Consider the following 13,249-nt stretch of genomic DNA (forward strand, 5'->3'; position numbering starts at 1 on the left):
TTTGTTCCTTAAATCTTCCATTGGATTTATGAAGGTTTACAGAGTAAAATTTAGTAGTGCTGTATGTGCAGTCCTTCAAAACATGACAAAGATGGTCTCAATATTGAAAGTATCACTGTTTTTTGCTACTGAATACAAAATACCATTTCTTACCATGACCCTCTGTGATGATAAATGCATTATCACTTTGAGTTCAATTGTCACACTTCTTTGTTCCTCTTTTGTTTTTCTTCCCCACTCAGGTACAATGTGAGCTCATCTAAGAAGCAGTTCTTGGTAACCCAGAGTAGAATGGAGCTTGTTGTGGTGCTAGGGAATAGTCTCAGGGCCTCTTGCACACAGAGCAAGAGCATCACTTCTGAGCTACATCTCTGGCCTCCATCTGACTGTCCAAACTGTATTCTAGGGTACTATGTCAGTTAATTCTATTGCTCACCTCCCATGGGTTTCCCTCTCCTTTCAAGTCACGAGGGGGGATGTCACAGTGTGGTGATATATTGTGTACCCCAATAAAGCTTACCTGGGGATCAGAGGACAGAGCTAGCCACCAAATTAGACAAAGAGATCAGGCAGTGGTGGCACACACCTTTAATCCTATCACCCAAGAAGCAGAGATCCATCTGGACCTCTGTGAGTTCAAGGCCACACTGGGCTACATGAGAGAAATAGAACCAGGCAGTGGTGACACACACATTTAATCCCAGGAAGTAATATAGCAGGACACAGAAAGGTAAATAAGGCACGAGGAAACAGAAACTTGCTCTGTTTAGGCTACGGATTTAGAAGAGGTAAGAACTAGTGACTGGCTTTTCTGCTTCTCTGAGCTTTCAGCTTTCACTCTTATATCTGGCTCTGGGTTTCTTATTATAAGACCATCTAAGATTCGAACAACATCACAGGTCTTCTGAATTATGCAATATCATAGTCAGATGTGGTTCAGTAAAGAAACATTGCTCTTTGACATAAGAATTAGGTTCTGGAGACATTACATATTATTAATCAGAGCTATTTACAATATTGATTTAAAGATCTTTAAAAAGTTCTCACAGCCTCCTGGGGAGTTCGTTGGGGACTTTTAAGAGGAAGGGAGCCCTATTGCTCATTGTCGGCAAATACTAGATGGGGTTCTGCCACTGAAGCTGGTGGGTTGTGGATTCAGCAGTCCACAGCCTATCCTGTTTCTGTGGATCTTAAGGATTGATGTGCAGCTTCTCATGGTTAAGAAAGCTGCAAAATCCTCATGTGCATAGTCTGCCCTACCCCACCCCCTAAACATTGTTGGCTCATTGTTTTCAATAAACTAAAAGTGTATTGAATACATGAATGAAGATTTTTACCTATGCAAACAAAGAAATACAACTTGAAGAGCATAACTGGCAGAATAGAGGTCAGAATGAAATGTCTGAGTCGTGCCTCATAATGATAACATTATGCACATGGCCTATTTACCAGTACATTGCCTTTTATCTAAAATAGTTTTATATACTCTCTAATCTTTTATACCCTCACATTTTCTGTGAGATACAAAAAAATTGGGTATTATTAAAATAATTTTGCAAATCAAATACTTGAGACACAGAAAGGTGGAGAAAATGTTCAAGTTCAAATAACTGAAGAATCGGAATTTAGTCTTCCATTCATTTCCCTCTAAATTATTACACTGGTATTTGGGGAAAGTGAAAATGAAACAAAAAAAAACATGAGATGAATATGTTGGGAGAATGAAGGTCAAGGTAATATTTAAACTATGATAAACATAGTCAGAGAGGGGACAGCATTATACTGTCAAGTGAAGTGTGTGTGGATAATGGGTACAATGGATAATCTAATTAGTTGAAATGGATAGATGTCTTTCAGGCATCTTTTAGAAAATCAGGTTAGAGTATGCAGTCCAGATATGACTCTGTCTATGAACAAGTGGCTAGTGACAAAGATCGTGAATGTTTCTGATAGTTCAGGCATTTATGAAAGAACAATACGACAACTGCAAATAAACAGTCCATGCAAAAGCAACCTGCTTTTGGTCAGCAGCTTTTATGGGTTCCTTGTGGAGTTATATTCTTTTCTGAAGAAAATAATTCCTTTAGTTACCTTTTCTCCCATCCTCTTTTAATTTCCTTTTCTTAGACACTCCCCCCCCCCCACCATGGGATCACCATTCTTACCTTTGATAAACCACTAGTTACTAAAGATGTGTCAACAGGACCAGAAACACAGTGTGGACCACCCTTTGCCTGTCCTCCACATGCATGTGCACACTTGCCAGAGCTGTGGACCCAGGGGCATGACAAGGGACTTGGCGCTCATGGTCAGAAAGATCCTAGAGGAGAGAAGAAATATACTTCACCATGCCCACATTTCCTCATGCTAGACTGAGCTTATCTTTTATAACAACTTCCCTTCCCTTTCAATGCATGTCAGTCTCAAGACATCTAGAAAATCATGTACTTTCTCCATATGAGTAGTCTGGCACAAGAAATGTGCCCATCAGAAGTGTGTCATGGTTGTGTGTGAAGGTTCCCCAGTCACCTAAGTGGGGAAACAATGCTACAGTGAACTAGAACAAATACTGTTCAACCCTACTTCTCAATGTAAGTTGTGCATATTCCCCCTGATTCTTAAAAACCACTGAAGCGCTCACTTGGGCATCACATATACTAAAATTGGAACAATACAGAGAAGATGCGCATGGCCCCTGCAAAAGGATGACACACAAATTCATGGAACATTCCGTATTAAAAAAAAAAAACGAAACATAAACACTGAAAACTCTAAAGAGCTTTTGTGTATATGGATTCTATCATGTCGTTTAAAATACTGAAAATTAAGGCTAATATTTTAAAATTTAATTATTAATTCACTTAGAATAATAACACATCCATGATACATTTCACTTATATAGTAACTTTTAAAAATGCTAATGCCTTTCAAAACAAAAATAGTCAATAAAGTGAAAGACATTGTTTTATATTTGGGCAAGGGTATTTATTACTTGGATTAGTTAAAAGTGGGTGTATGCAGGTCTGTTGTGATAAGTAAGATTTGCTCGAAACTGGTGAAGAGATTTTAACTTCACATTGATTTTAAGATGTACCAGGCCCTGTAAGGGCCCTTTAAATTGATCCCAGAATTTCCCAGAGCTTCTTGAAGGATGCTTTGAGAATCAGTAGGAGTGTGTTGCATGGATGATATTCAAGAGTTTTGTTGTCTGAGTTTTGTAGCCTTTTAAGATATTATAATAAGAACTCAGGGAACCTTCATAAACTAAATATAATATTGTATATTGAAGTTTTAAATTTTGACATATAGGCAGCATTTTCAGTACAGAGATTACTAGAAACTATATGAAGAGGGAATTTAGTTGATTATTGAAGACTGGGTAGCATTTGGTTAGATGGAGGAGTTGGAGAATTTCAGTACGGGAGAAAACATGAAAAGGTGAAATGTTTAGAAGGTCAAAAGGCAGAAAAAAACAGTAGGTTATTTTCTGACAGTTTGTTATTTCATGACCCACCCTTAATTCTGCCATTCGGGCATTCAATTTGCCACTCACTCTAATATATTTGTAGTGTTAGCTGTGTAAGGACCTAGTCCTTTCTGTCCAGCACAGTGACCTGGATTCTTCATTCCATCTTGAGTCTTAGGCAGGTGGAGAGCTGTGATACAGTCAACAAAGCAGTGAGGGAGTAGTTTCTGCTCCTTGGGCCACTAGCTCGGCCAACTTGCAAAATTATGTGATAACTAAGCAATCCAAGATAAAGTTCTGCTCTTCCAGCCCCTTTTCCAGGTCCTCATCTGCCCCCCCCAAGCTCTCCCAATGAGAGCTTCCCATCATGACTGTTTCTAAAACAAGTAAGCCTCAAACATTTTTGTGAAAAAATTCAAGTCAACATATGAAATCAAAAGGAGAAGCAAGTCCTCAGACATAGATGTACATTAATGTTGGCTGTACCATTGTTCACTACACCCAAGTTGTGGAATCAGACAAGGTACAGCAACAGATGAATGGGTAAGGAAAATCTGAGGGGTGTGTGTGTGTGTGTGTGTGTGTGTGTGTGTGATATATATGATATATAGAGTGATATTAATATACACATGTGAGATTTTACTAAACCATAAAGTAGAATGCCATTATGTTGTTTACTGGAAAAGAGATGTGTGCTGGTTTGAATGAGAATGCCCCTCTTAGGCTCAGATGTTTGAATGCTTGGGCCCTAGTTGTAGAACTGTTTTGAAAGGATTAGAGGTAGAGCTTTGTTGGAGGACATATGTCGCTGGGGATGAGTTTCAAAAGCCATGCCGTTCCCCATTCGCTCTCTGCTCTCTCTTCCTCTTTCCTCACTAACTAATGATCATGGATCAGATGTCAGCTCTCAGCTACTGTCCCAGCCTCATGTCTACCTGCATGCTGCCATGCTCCATTCCATGATGCTATTTGACTAATCCTCTGGAACCGTGAGCCTTAAATTAGATATTTTCTTTTATAAGTTGTTATGGTCATAATGTTTTGTCATGGCAACAGAAACGTAGCTAAAACCGGATGCAGCTGAATATAATCATTTAAGTAAAATACAATAAACTCAGGAAAACAAATATTACATATTTTTCTCTCATTTGTGGATCTTATATTTCATTAGATATATGTGCACGCGCGTGTGTGTGTGTGTGTGTGTGTGTGTGTGTGTGTGTGTGTGTGACATCAAAACTGAAGAGAGACTCAGAAAAAGGAGACTAGAGAAGCCAGTATGGACTCGGAGGCAGAAAGGAAATGTATACAAGATGGATGTGGTCAAAATACACGAAATAGCTAAATAAATTTCCTGTCTTTATAGAACTCAATACTGTATAGAGTGACTATACATCACTGGAAAACAGAGAAAAAGAAATAAAAATTAAGTGAACTTTGTATTATTTAACAGCTTATTCTCTTGGTGGCTAGAATAACAATATGGAAATTATCTATTAGCCTTGAATTTTTTTAATTATTTAAAATGTTTTAATTGACATAGAATTACACCATTTCCTCATCTCTTTTCTCCCACTAGTTCCTTCCAGTTACCTTCTCTCAAACCCCTTCAATATACCTTTAGTTTGGTAACCTCTTTATGTACCCTTTGTGATAACCTCTTGGTCATATTTGTTACATATATATGTATATATATATATATATATATATATATATATATATATATATATGTGTGTGTGTGTGTGTGTGTGTGTGTGTATATACACAAATATATGTAAATATACCCTTCTGAGTCCATCTTTTATTGTTCGTGTATATATAATTTCAAAGCTGGCCACTCTTCATTGGACAACCAATAAGGGGGCTCATCTCTGAGAGAAGCTATTCTCCTCCCAGCAGCCAATAGTTGGCTCTTATTCTTTGCCTAAGGAGGGAACTGATGAAATGTTTGCCCTTCAATGTTAATGTGCCCAATAACATTGCTATTGTTCTAGTCTTTATGCAGCCATTTCTAGGAAAGACTGTTTCACAGCAGTCTTCCTGGTATTCTGGTTCTTATAACCCTCTGACCCCTCCTTTGCCATGCTCCCTGAGCCACGAATGCAGGAGCTTTGATGTAGATGCCTCCAGTGGGGCCGGGCTGCCCATGATCCATATACCCTTGCATTGTGTTGAATTGTGGTTTTCTGTGATGGTTTCCATTTGCTGTAAGGAGGAGTGTCTTTAATGGGGGATGGTAGCAACATTATCATCAGGCATAATGATAAGTTAGAATATAGTAAGGATTTGTACAGGTCTAGCAAAGTAGTGTTTAGTAGATAGTTTTCTTAAGTCCATAGCATCACTGGCATGAAGATGCTGGCTATGTTTCCAGTACTAAGCATGATTTTCTTCTTGTGTGGAACTTAAGTCCAATTAAACATCTATTGTTTACCATAAACATGTGAATGCTACTTGTACCTTTATGTATATCTCTCCATGCTGGTAGTTGTCATGATTTATAGATATTGAATCTAGGTAGGACTGCTTAATTACTTTCCTCCCTTGGTATCTTGCATAGTATATTGTGGAACTGTGGATGGAGGGAACAGGAAAAAGGTTTTCAGGTCAGATCCAGCTCAAGTTACCTGAGTCTTATGTACTAAATGTATAGTATGAGACAAAAGAGGCCTACCTATATCAATGATTTATATTGTTTTGGGTCACTTGGATTACCCTGACTAACCACTGGAAAGAAGATTCCCCCTACCTGTTACAGAAATTTTGTTACTTTATGGTTCTTGTAGGGATCATTGTTAGCTCAAATGTCTTAGCCTCTGTGCGTGCATGTGCGTATATGTGTGTGCGTGCGTGTGCGTGCACGTGTGTGTATGTGTTGTGCATCATTTTAGGTCAATATTCAATACAAAAATAATATGATTCTTTGGGTTTTTTTTTTTTTTTTTTTTTTTTTTTTTCGAGACAGGGTTTCTCTGTGTAGCTTTGCGCCTTTCCTGGAACTCACTTGGTAGTCCAGGCTAGCCTCGAACTCACAGAGATCCGCCTGGCCCTGCCTCCCGAGTGCTGGGATTAAAGGCATGTGCCACCACCGCCCGGCAGATTCTTTGAGGTTTTATCAAACAACAACCTTGGCATTATTTGTCCCTCCTTCTCTTTCCTTATTGACCTTCCTGCCTCCTCCCCAGTTGGAGCTAATTTGCCATTATTCTGTTTCCCAGATCATATGACCCTTATCTTGTTATTCTCCCAACCAACTACCCACACCTATCATTCCCTTATACTTTCCCACTCCACATTGTACACTCACAACTGAGAACTTGGAGCTAGGGGTATCCAATGAGACAAAATATGAGGTGTTCAATCTTGGGCATATACCCAAAGGATGCTCAATAATACCACTAGGATACTTGCTCAACTATGTTCATAGCAGAGTTATTCATAATAGCCAGAACCTGGAAACAACCTAGATACCCCTAAACCAAAGAACAGATAAAGAAAATGTGGTACATTTACACAATGGAATATTACAAAGCTGTGAAAAACAATAAACTCATGAAATTTGCAGGCTAAGGGATGGAACTAGAAAAAATCATCCCGAGTGAGGTAACCTAGACCAAGAAAGACAAACACAGTATGTGCTCACTCATAAGTTGATATTGGATGTAAAGTAAAGGATAACCAGTTTACAATCCTCAGCTCCAGAGAGGCTAGAAAACAAGGAAGGCCCAAAGAGGGACTATTAAAGATGACTAAATATTAATCTGTATTTCTTAATTATATATTACATTTTGAAATGAACTGCACAAACACAATATCCTAAACAAGAGTTGGAACATACAGACAATATAACAAAATTTACTTTAAATTTGTATCAACAAACCAAAATCCATACCAATAAAAAATATTTTGAGAGTAATAGTTGTTTTTTGGATTAAAGTAGATTCAATATTCTACCCTTTTATCTATCATTTCTATATCATACCCCCTTTTTTCATTAGAAAAAAAGGTTTTGAGTTTAACTCTTTTGTTTAGCATTTTTTTTTTACTATGACAAATAACAACTTGTAACCCCCCCCCCCCAAATGAATAACAAACATCCATAAACCATCTTTTGGGAACGTGGGCATTGTTTTTATAGATTGATTCCTGTTATCTTGGGGCACTGGCATCTTTGGAGGAACATTGAGAAAATCAGGATAGTTGTTATGTCTTGGCTGGGGTATTCTGTGAGGCTGAATCATCTCAGTCAGCAGCCTTGAACTTATTCTAGATACTGGATCACCTGAGCCATCTGTTTTTATTGATGTCTGGTCCCCTTGCTCTGAAAATACATAGACTTTTAAAGATAACATACATGTCTACATTAATGTAAGTATAGACAGTACATTGTATACAAGTCAGCCAAAGAGGATTTTTTTGTTTTATGTTTTAGCAGGTAAAAAATATGTGTCTTGTGGTTCTTCTAAGTTTATTTCCTTATGTTTGTAGTCAGGATTTTCAGAGGGTCTTCCTTGATCAAATCGGATCCATATCAACCTGGAACAAATCAATAGTCTCTCATCACCTATGGAAATAAAAGCATAATTTCTTCCCCAAGGTAACATATCATTTGACTTCAATTTTGAAGTCAAGACATCGTTGGAATATATGAGCTGATTTAATGCAGTAGTTTTCAAAATCCAATGTGTCTTAGCACCTGCCATTCCCTCATTAGCAATCAGAAAATCTAAAGACAACACAACAACATACAGAATCCAGACTCTGGGTATTTCCCATCTTTATGTGGCATATTATATTTTTTTTACCATATTCCTCTTTAAGGATTTTATTATTTGTAAACTATTTTTTAACCTTTGACTGTCTCTACCCTTTCTCTTTTCTCTCCCAAGCCTACATGTACGTTTAAATACAATGTAGCCTGTTTAGAGGATTTTTTTCATCTCAATCTGTCTTTATTGAGCATCTGTATTGTTTTTTGATCACATGAGATGAATCTTAAACTGTTATGTCAGCTGCAGCAGGTGTAGCTTAGCTTAGTGCATGGTGGTAGTGCACAGTGGCTGGAAGCTGGCTCCTCTAACAGGTAGCTTCTGGGAGACACATCTCAGTATTGTGGTCTGCATCAGGGGCATGAGACTAGGAAGCCACATTTGACTCTATTTTGTGTGTGTGTGTGTTTAGAACTTTTAAAAAAAACTTTCTCAGGAAAGTTTTGGACGTAAGTGTTGGACTCTTGGGTGCTATTTGTAGTCAGAATTTTCTGTCCTGTCAGCCTACTCTCCAATAACCACAAAGTGGCTTAATATTAATTATAAATGCTTGGCCAATAGCTCAGTCTTATTGCTAGCTAACTTTTACATTTTAAATTAACACATGTATATTAATGTACATTCTGCCACGTGGCATTACTGAACTTTCATCTTGAACCTCCTGTTTCCTCTCCATGTTTGTTTGGCAACTCCTCTGACTCTGTCCTCCTTGTTCCCAGTATTCTTAGTCTGGTTCTCCTGCCTAATGTTATCCTGTCCAGCTATTGACCAGCTAGCTGCCTTATTAAACCAATCACAATGAAATACATTCACACAGTGTAGAGGAATATTCCACAGTAGCCCTGGGAAATACCAAAACAGATGTTACCAGTTTTGCTTCTGTTTTTGTTGCTGTTGTTATTTTACAATTTTCCCTATTTTTTATTTATTGATCATTTCTATATTTATATGTTGAATTTTAGTCATCTTCCTAACCTCTCCATTATCCCTCTTCCACTAGCACCCTTCATTTCAAGAATACCATTCCTATTTTCATATGCATCTCTCTCTCTCTCTCTCTCTCTCTCTCTCTCTCTCTGTGTGTGTGTGTGTGTGTGTGTGTGTGTGTGTGTGTGTGTGTGTGTGTATGTGATGGGAGGATTGGGGTCTCATGAGCCCCTCTCAGATCCAATCTTGTTTAAGTCTTATACAAGTAACCATTTCTTCAAGGAGTTTATGAATGTAACAGTTATGTCATAGCCAGAATAATTCTTTTTATCATACATCTCACCATCCTCAGTTCTTACATACTTATTCTACATTCCTCTCTTTAAAGAAATTCCTTAAGCCTTGCTAAGGCCCTATTGCTGCAGACTTATAATATACTCTATTCACAGGTCATCTAATAATCAAACTAGAGCTGAGCTGGCAGTTTCCTCTATGCTGTCTAGACACTACCTTTTATTTTATACAGAGTACAGAAACATTGAGGGAAAACTAACCCCTACATAAAGTTAGTCAAGTATTTTCATAGTTGTTCCAAGGGTGAGAGATTCTAGCACACATTGAAAATAATTTCTTTATTTACAAATGATCTATATCATGGAACATCAGTTTCTCTTGTTCTTGCGATGGGTGTTTGGTTATGATAAGCTGGATGGATTACTAGCAAGGTAATGGAGACCAAAGCTGTAGTGTCGTCTTCCAACATTAGCATGTGAATTACTTAGCCACAGCAGGAAAACAGAACTAGCTTTTTTTGTGTGTGATAAATTCAATGAGCTTGGGCTTAACAGAACTTCAAACTTCTGTTAAAGTGGAGACATCGTTTCAGGTTCCATCATTCTTTCTGCCTGATGCCCATTCCCCTAGGGTGCTCTTTCAATGTTCTCTAGTTTTTCAAGACTTTGCACAATCATGTTACCCTCACTGAACCAGATAGAGTTGGACACCATCAATGTAGCAACCTCTCTTCTCCTTTTCATGTTGAGCATTAACGGGGGAGGTGGATTGAGGCCAGCAAAAGGTCTGGGAAACAGGCTGTCATCTTTGTGATCTAAGTAAACCTCACTACAACTAGGACAGGGAGACAGTAAGTGCATAAGAGATGCCAGACTTCAAGTTGGCATCAGTAAAATCAAAGAGGTTTCAAATGATGCCATTGTATAAATATGGAAGAACAGCATGCTTCCTATAGCATGTTAGGGTTATGTTGACTAATACACTTAATTAAAAGTGCATGCTCTTCCGTTATGTGAAGAAAGTCCATTTTCACACTCATATGATGGAATAGGCTAGAAAATAGGGAAAAGTGGTCAAATGTAAATACACAATAAATATATTTGTATATAATGCTCAGTTGATGAGATAATGAACTAGTGACCACTCTGGAGCCCTTTAAGAGACTTGTGGAGGTTAAATGATTGTGAATTGATATGAGAGGTAAACTTGGAATTGGTCCATTAAGGATACATCACAGACTTGGTTATGTAGGCAATGGGCAAAGTATCTACATATATGTGGTTTCCACATGGTACAGAAACACAGGAAAGTTGAGTTGCATGTGAAAAAAAACTCAGATTCTGATACAGCTATTAATGTGTGAGAGTTGAGTGCCCTGGAAAGATGGGAGAGATGAGCCTGAGGCCATGCATAGTGTCAGCTTTCAAGAACTAGCCATGGATCAGAAGACTTAGAGCATATGAGGAGTCACATAAATGGACTTTGTTTTGAGGAGAGGATAAAATCACAGGAACATTTTAATATAATTCTTACCAAGTGGATTATAGAATAGGTGTGAACAGAGTTGACCTACTGACAAGAAGTTGACTTCTATACACATAATTTCATGTCCATGTTGCTTACAATTGACTTCTACAAAGTAGAAATGTACATTTCCCACAGAAACCTTCTACCACCCAAAATCTAGAATTTTTAATTTTTTGATTCATAGTGGAATATTGTAACACCTAGTTTAAAGTAACAAGTGATTTACTTCATTACCAAGAAGACAAAAGAGCCATAGAATGTAGTTACAGCAGATATGAGGAGCAGCCAGTATCCATGGGGCCAAGGTAGAGCACTCCAGCATGTACATGGCTTACTCTCAGGAGTGGGATTCCCAACTAGTGTGGCTAAACAAGTTCGGGTTGCCTAAGGTGTCGAAATGGTTATGCCATTATGGAAGTAGGAATAAATATTTCTCCTGGGGTTTGCTATAACTCTACCCAATAGTGTGTTGACAAGAGCTGTTTACATGGAACTCTTGACATGACACAAAATCAACCACTACAGGTAATAAGTACAACCCTGGCCTGGGAAAGTGCAGATCTAGTGACACTCCAAACTGTTGTGTCCTGGAGAAGCTTGGCAGCAGAGCAGCCTCCCAGGCTACAGCATCAACTATGTAGATAGTCTAGCTGTTCAGGTGCTGTGCCTTCAAGGCCATGTATATCACTTGCACTAGCTTCTGTTGGCCTCCTAGGCCAGGCATCAACTATAGAGATGGTCTATATCATCAGAGGCTGGGCATTTGAGGCCATGTACATTGCTGGTCCTGACTTATGTGGGCAAGATTTCAGAAATAGAAGAAATTTACTAGGTAAGAAAGATGCAGGGACTAAACCCAAGACTGGGAAACTGGGTACGTATTTGTCCTATTCACACGATTCTAATGGGGAAATCAGAAGACGCTATCAAGGTCTTTGGTGGACATGTTGATTTGGAAGATTTGGCAGTGATGAAGTGAAGGTTATTGGTACCACATTGAGTCCCCTCAGCTGCAACCAGCTATGATGGAGAAACTAGCTGATCAGTTGCTGAGTCTGCAAGGTCATATACAAACCCATTCTTTTTTTTTTTTTTTTTTTTTTTTTTTTGGTTGTTCGAGACAGGGTTTCTCTGTGTAGCTTTGTGCCTTTCCTGGAACTCACTCTGTAGACCAGGCTGGCCTCGAACTCACAGAGATCCACCTGGCTCTGCCTCCCGAGTGCTGGGATTAAAGGCGTGCGCCACCACCACCCGGGTCAAACCCATTCTTGATCTGTGGAAACGGTCACTTCATTAATTTACCAAAAGAACAACGGAGAAAACAAAAACACATTGGTGTCTTTGATTGATGAAGGGTCCTGTGTCAGCTGACAAAGTCAAGAGAACCTGTAGTAAGGAGATAAGGAGTTCAGTAAAGCAGTAAGGAAGAGAGAAGAAAGAAAGAAGAGAAGGAAGAAGAATGAAAGAAGGAAGAAGGAAGAGAGAAAGGCACAGAAACTTCATATTAATACAACTCAAATCTATGTGTTAACCTATGGAAAATGTAGAGTTGTTTGCCATCGCAGCAGAAATGATCCCTTCCTTATCAAGCAGTGGAATTTAGCCTTTATTTATGATTACAATTGACAAGGCTGGACTTGTGTGAAGAGAATCTAAGATTTCAGAAAACAGAGTCTTGGGAAATCTGAATACTTAAGAAAATCACTTTTAACTCAGAGTTTTCAGTAAATATATCCAGAAGACTTTGGACTTAAAAGTCCAGAGTATACTTCAATGAATTCTTATTTAATCAACCTAAGACAAGGGATGAAAGGATATGCTGGCTGTACTTTCAGGAGGGGAGGCGAAAGTCTCTTTAGATTATGGATTAGCCTATAGAAAAATGTCTGCCGTAAACTAAAGAGTGAAGGGGAAGATGGATAGGAATCTCACTTATACAACTTAAGTAAAACATAGCTCTCTTAACAGATGAAAATAGGATTCTTCTGTATTCCAGAATTGAATCAATATTTATATGTATAATTCAGCTATTATTTAGCTTAAAGGGGCTTATTGGGAAATGTTATCATTTTTACTAATTTCTACAGAGGAAATATTTTCCAGTTTCAAATAACTGTGGAATTGAAATTATAACTTGTTTTTATGTTCAAAAAAATTTAAGTGGAAAATGCTGAAGGACCACTGAACTCCATGTTGTATTTTCATATCTATATCTGTATAAAATAATGATTATAAATGTTTGTTTCAAAAAACTGGCAGACCTAGG

The 13,249-nt window shown here is 38.2% G+C and overlaps 1 non-coding gene across 1 annotated transcript; it reads left to right on the plus strand.

The window, feature by feature from the left end:
- The first annotated feature begins 2,633 nt into the window (after positions 1-2,633).
- LOC131894012 (U6 spliceosomal RNA) lies at positions 2,634-2,740 on the plus strand. Its single transcript, XR_009374802.1, has one exon. It is a non-coding gene; the product is annotated as a U6 spliceosomal RNA (small nuclear RNA).
- Positions 2,741-13,249: the final 10,509 nt, after the last annotated feature.

The sequence above is a fragment of the Peromyscus eremicus genome, chromosome 16_21 (assembly GCF_949786415.1).
Source record: "Peromyscus eremicus chromosome 16_21, PerEre_H2_v1, whole genome shotgun sequence".
In the NCBI taxonomy this organism is placed as follows: Eukaryota; Metazoa; Chordata; class Mammalia; order Rodentia; family Cricetidae; genus Peromyscus; species Peromyscus eremicus.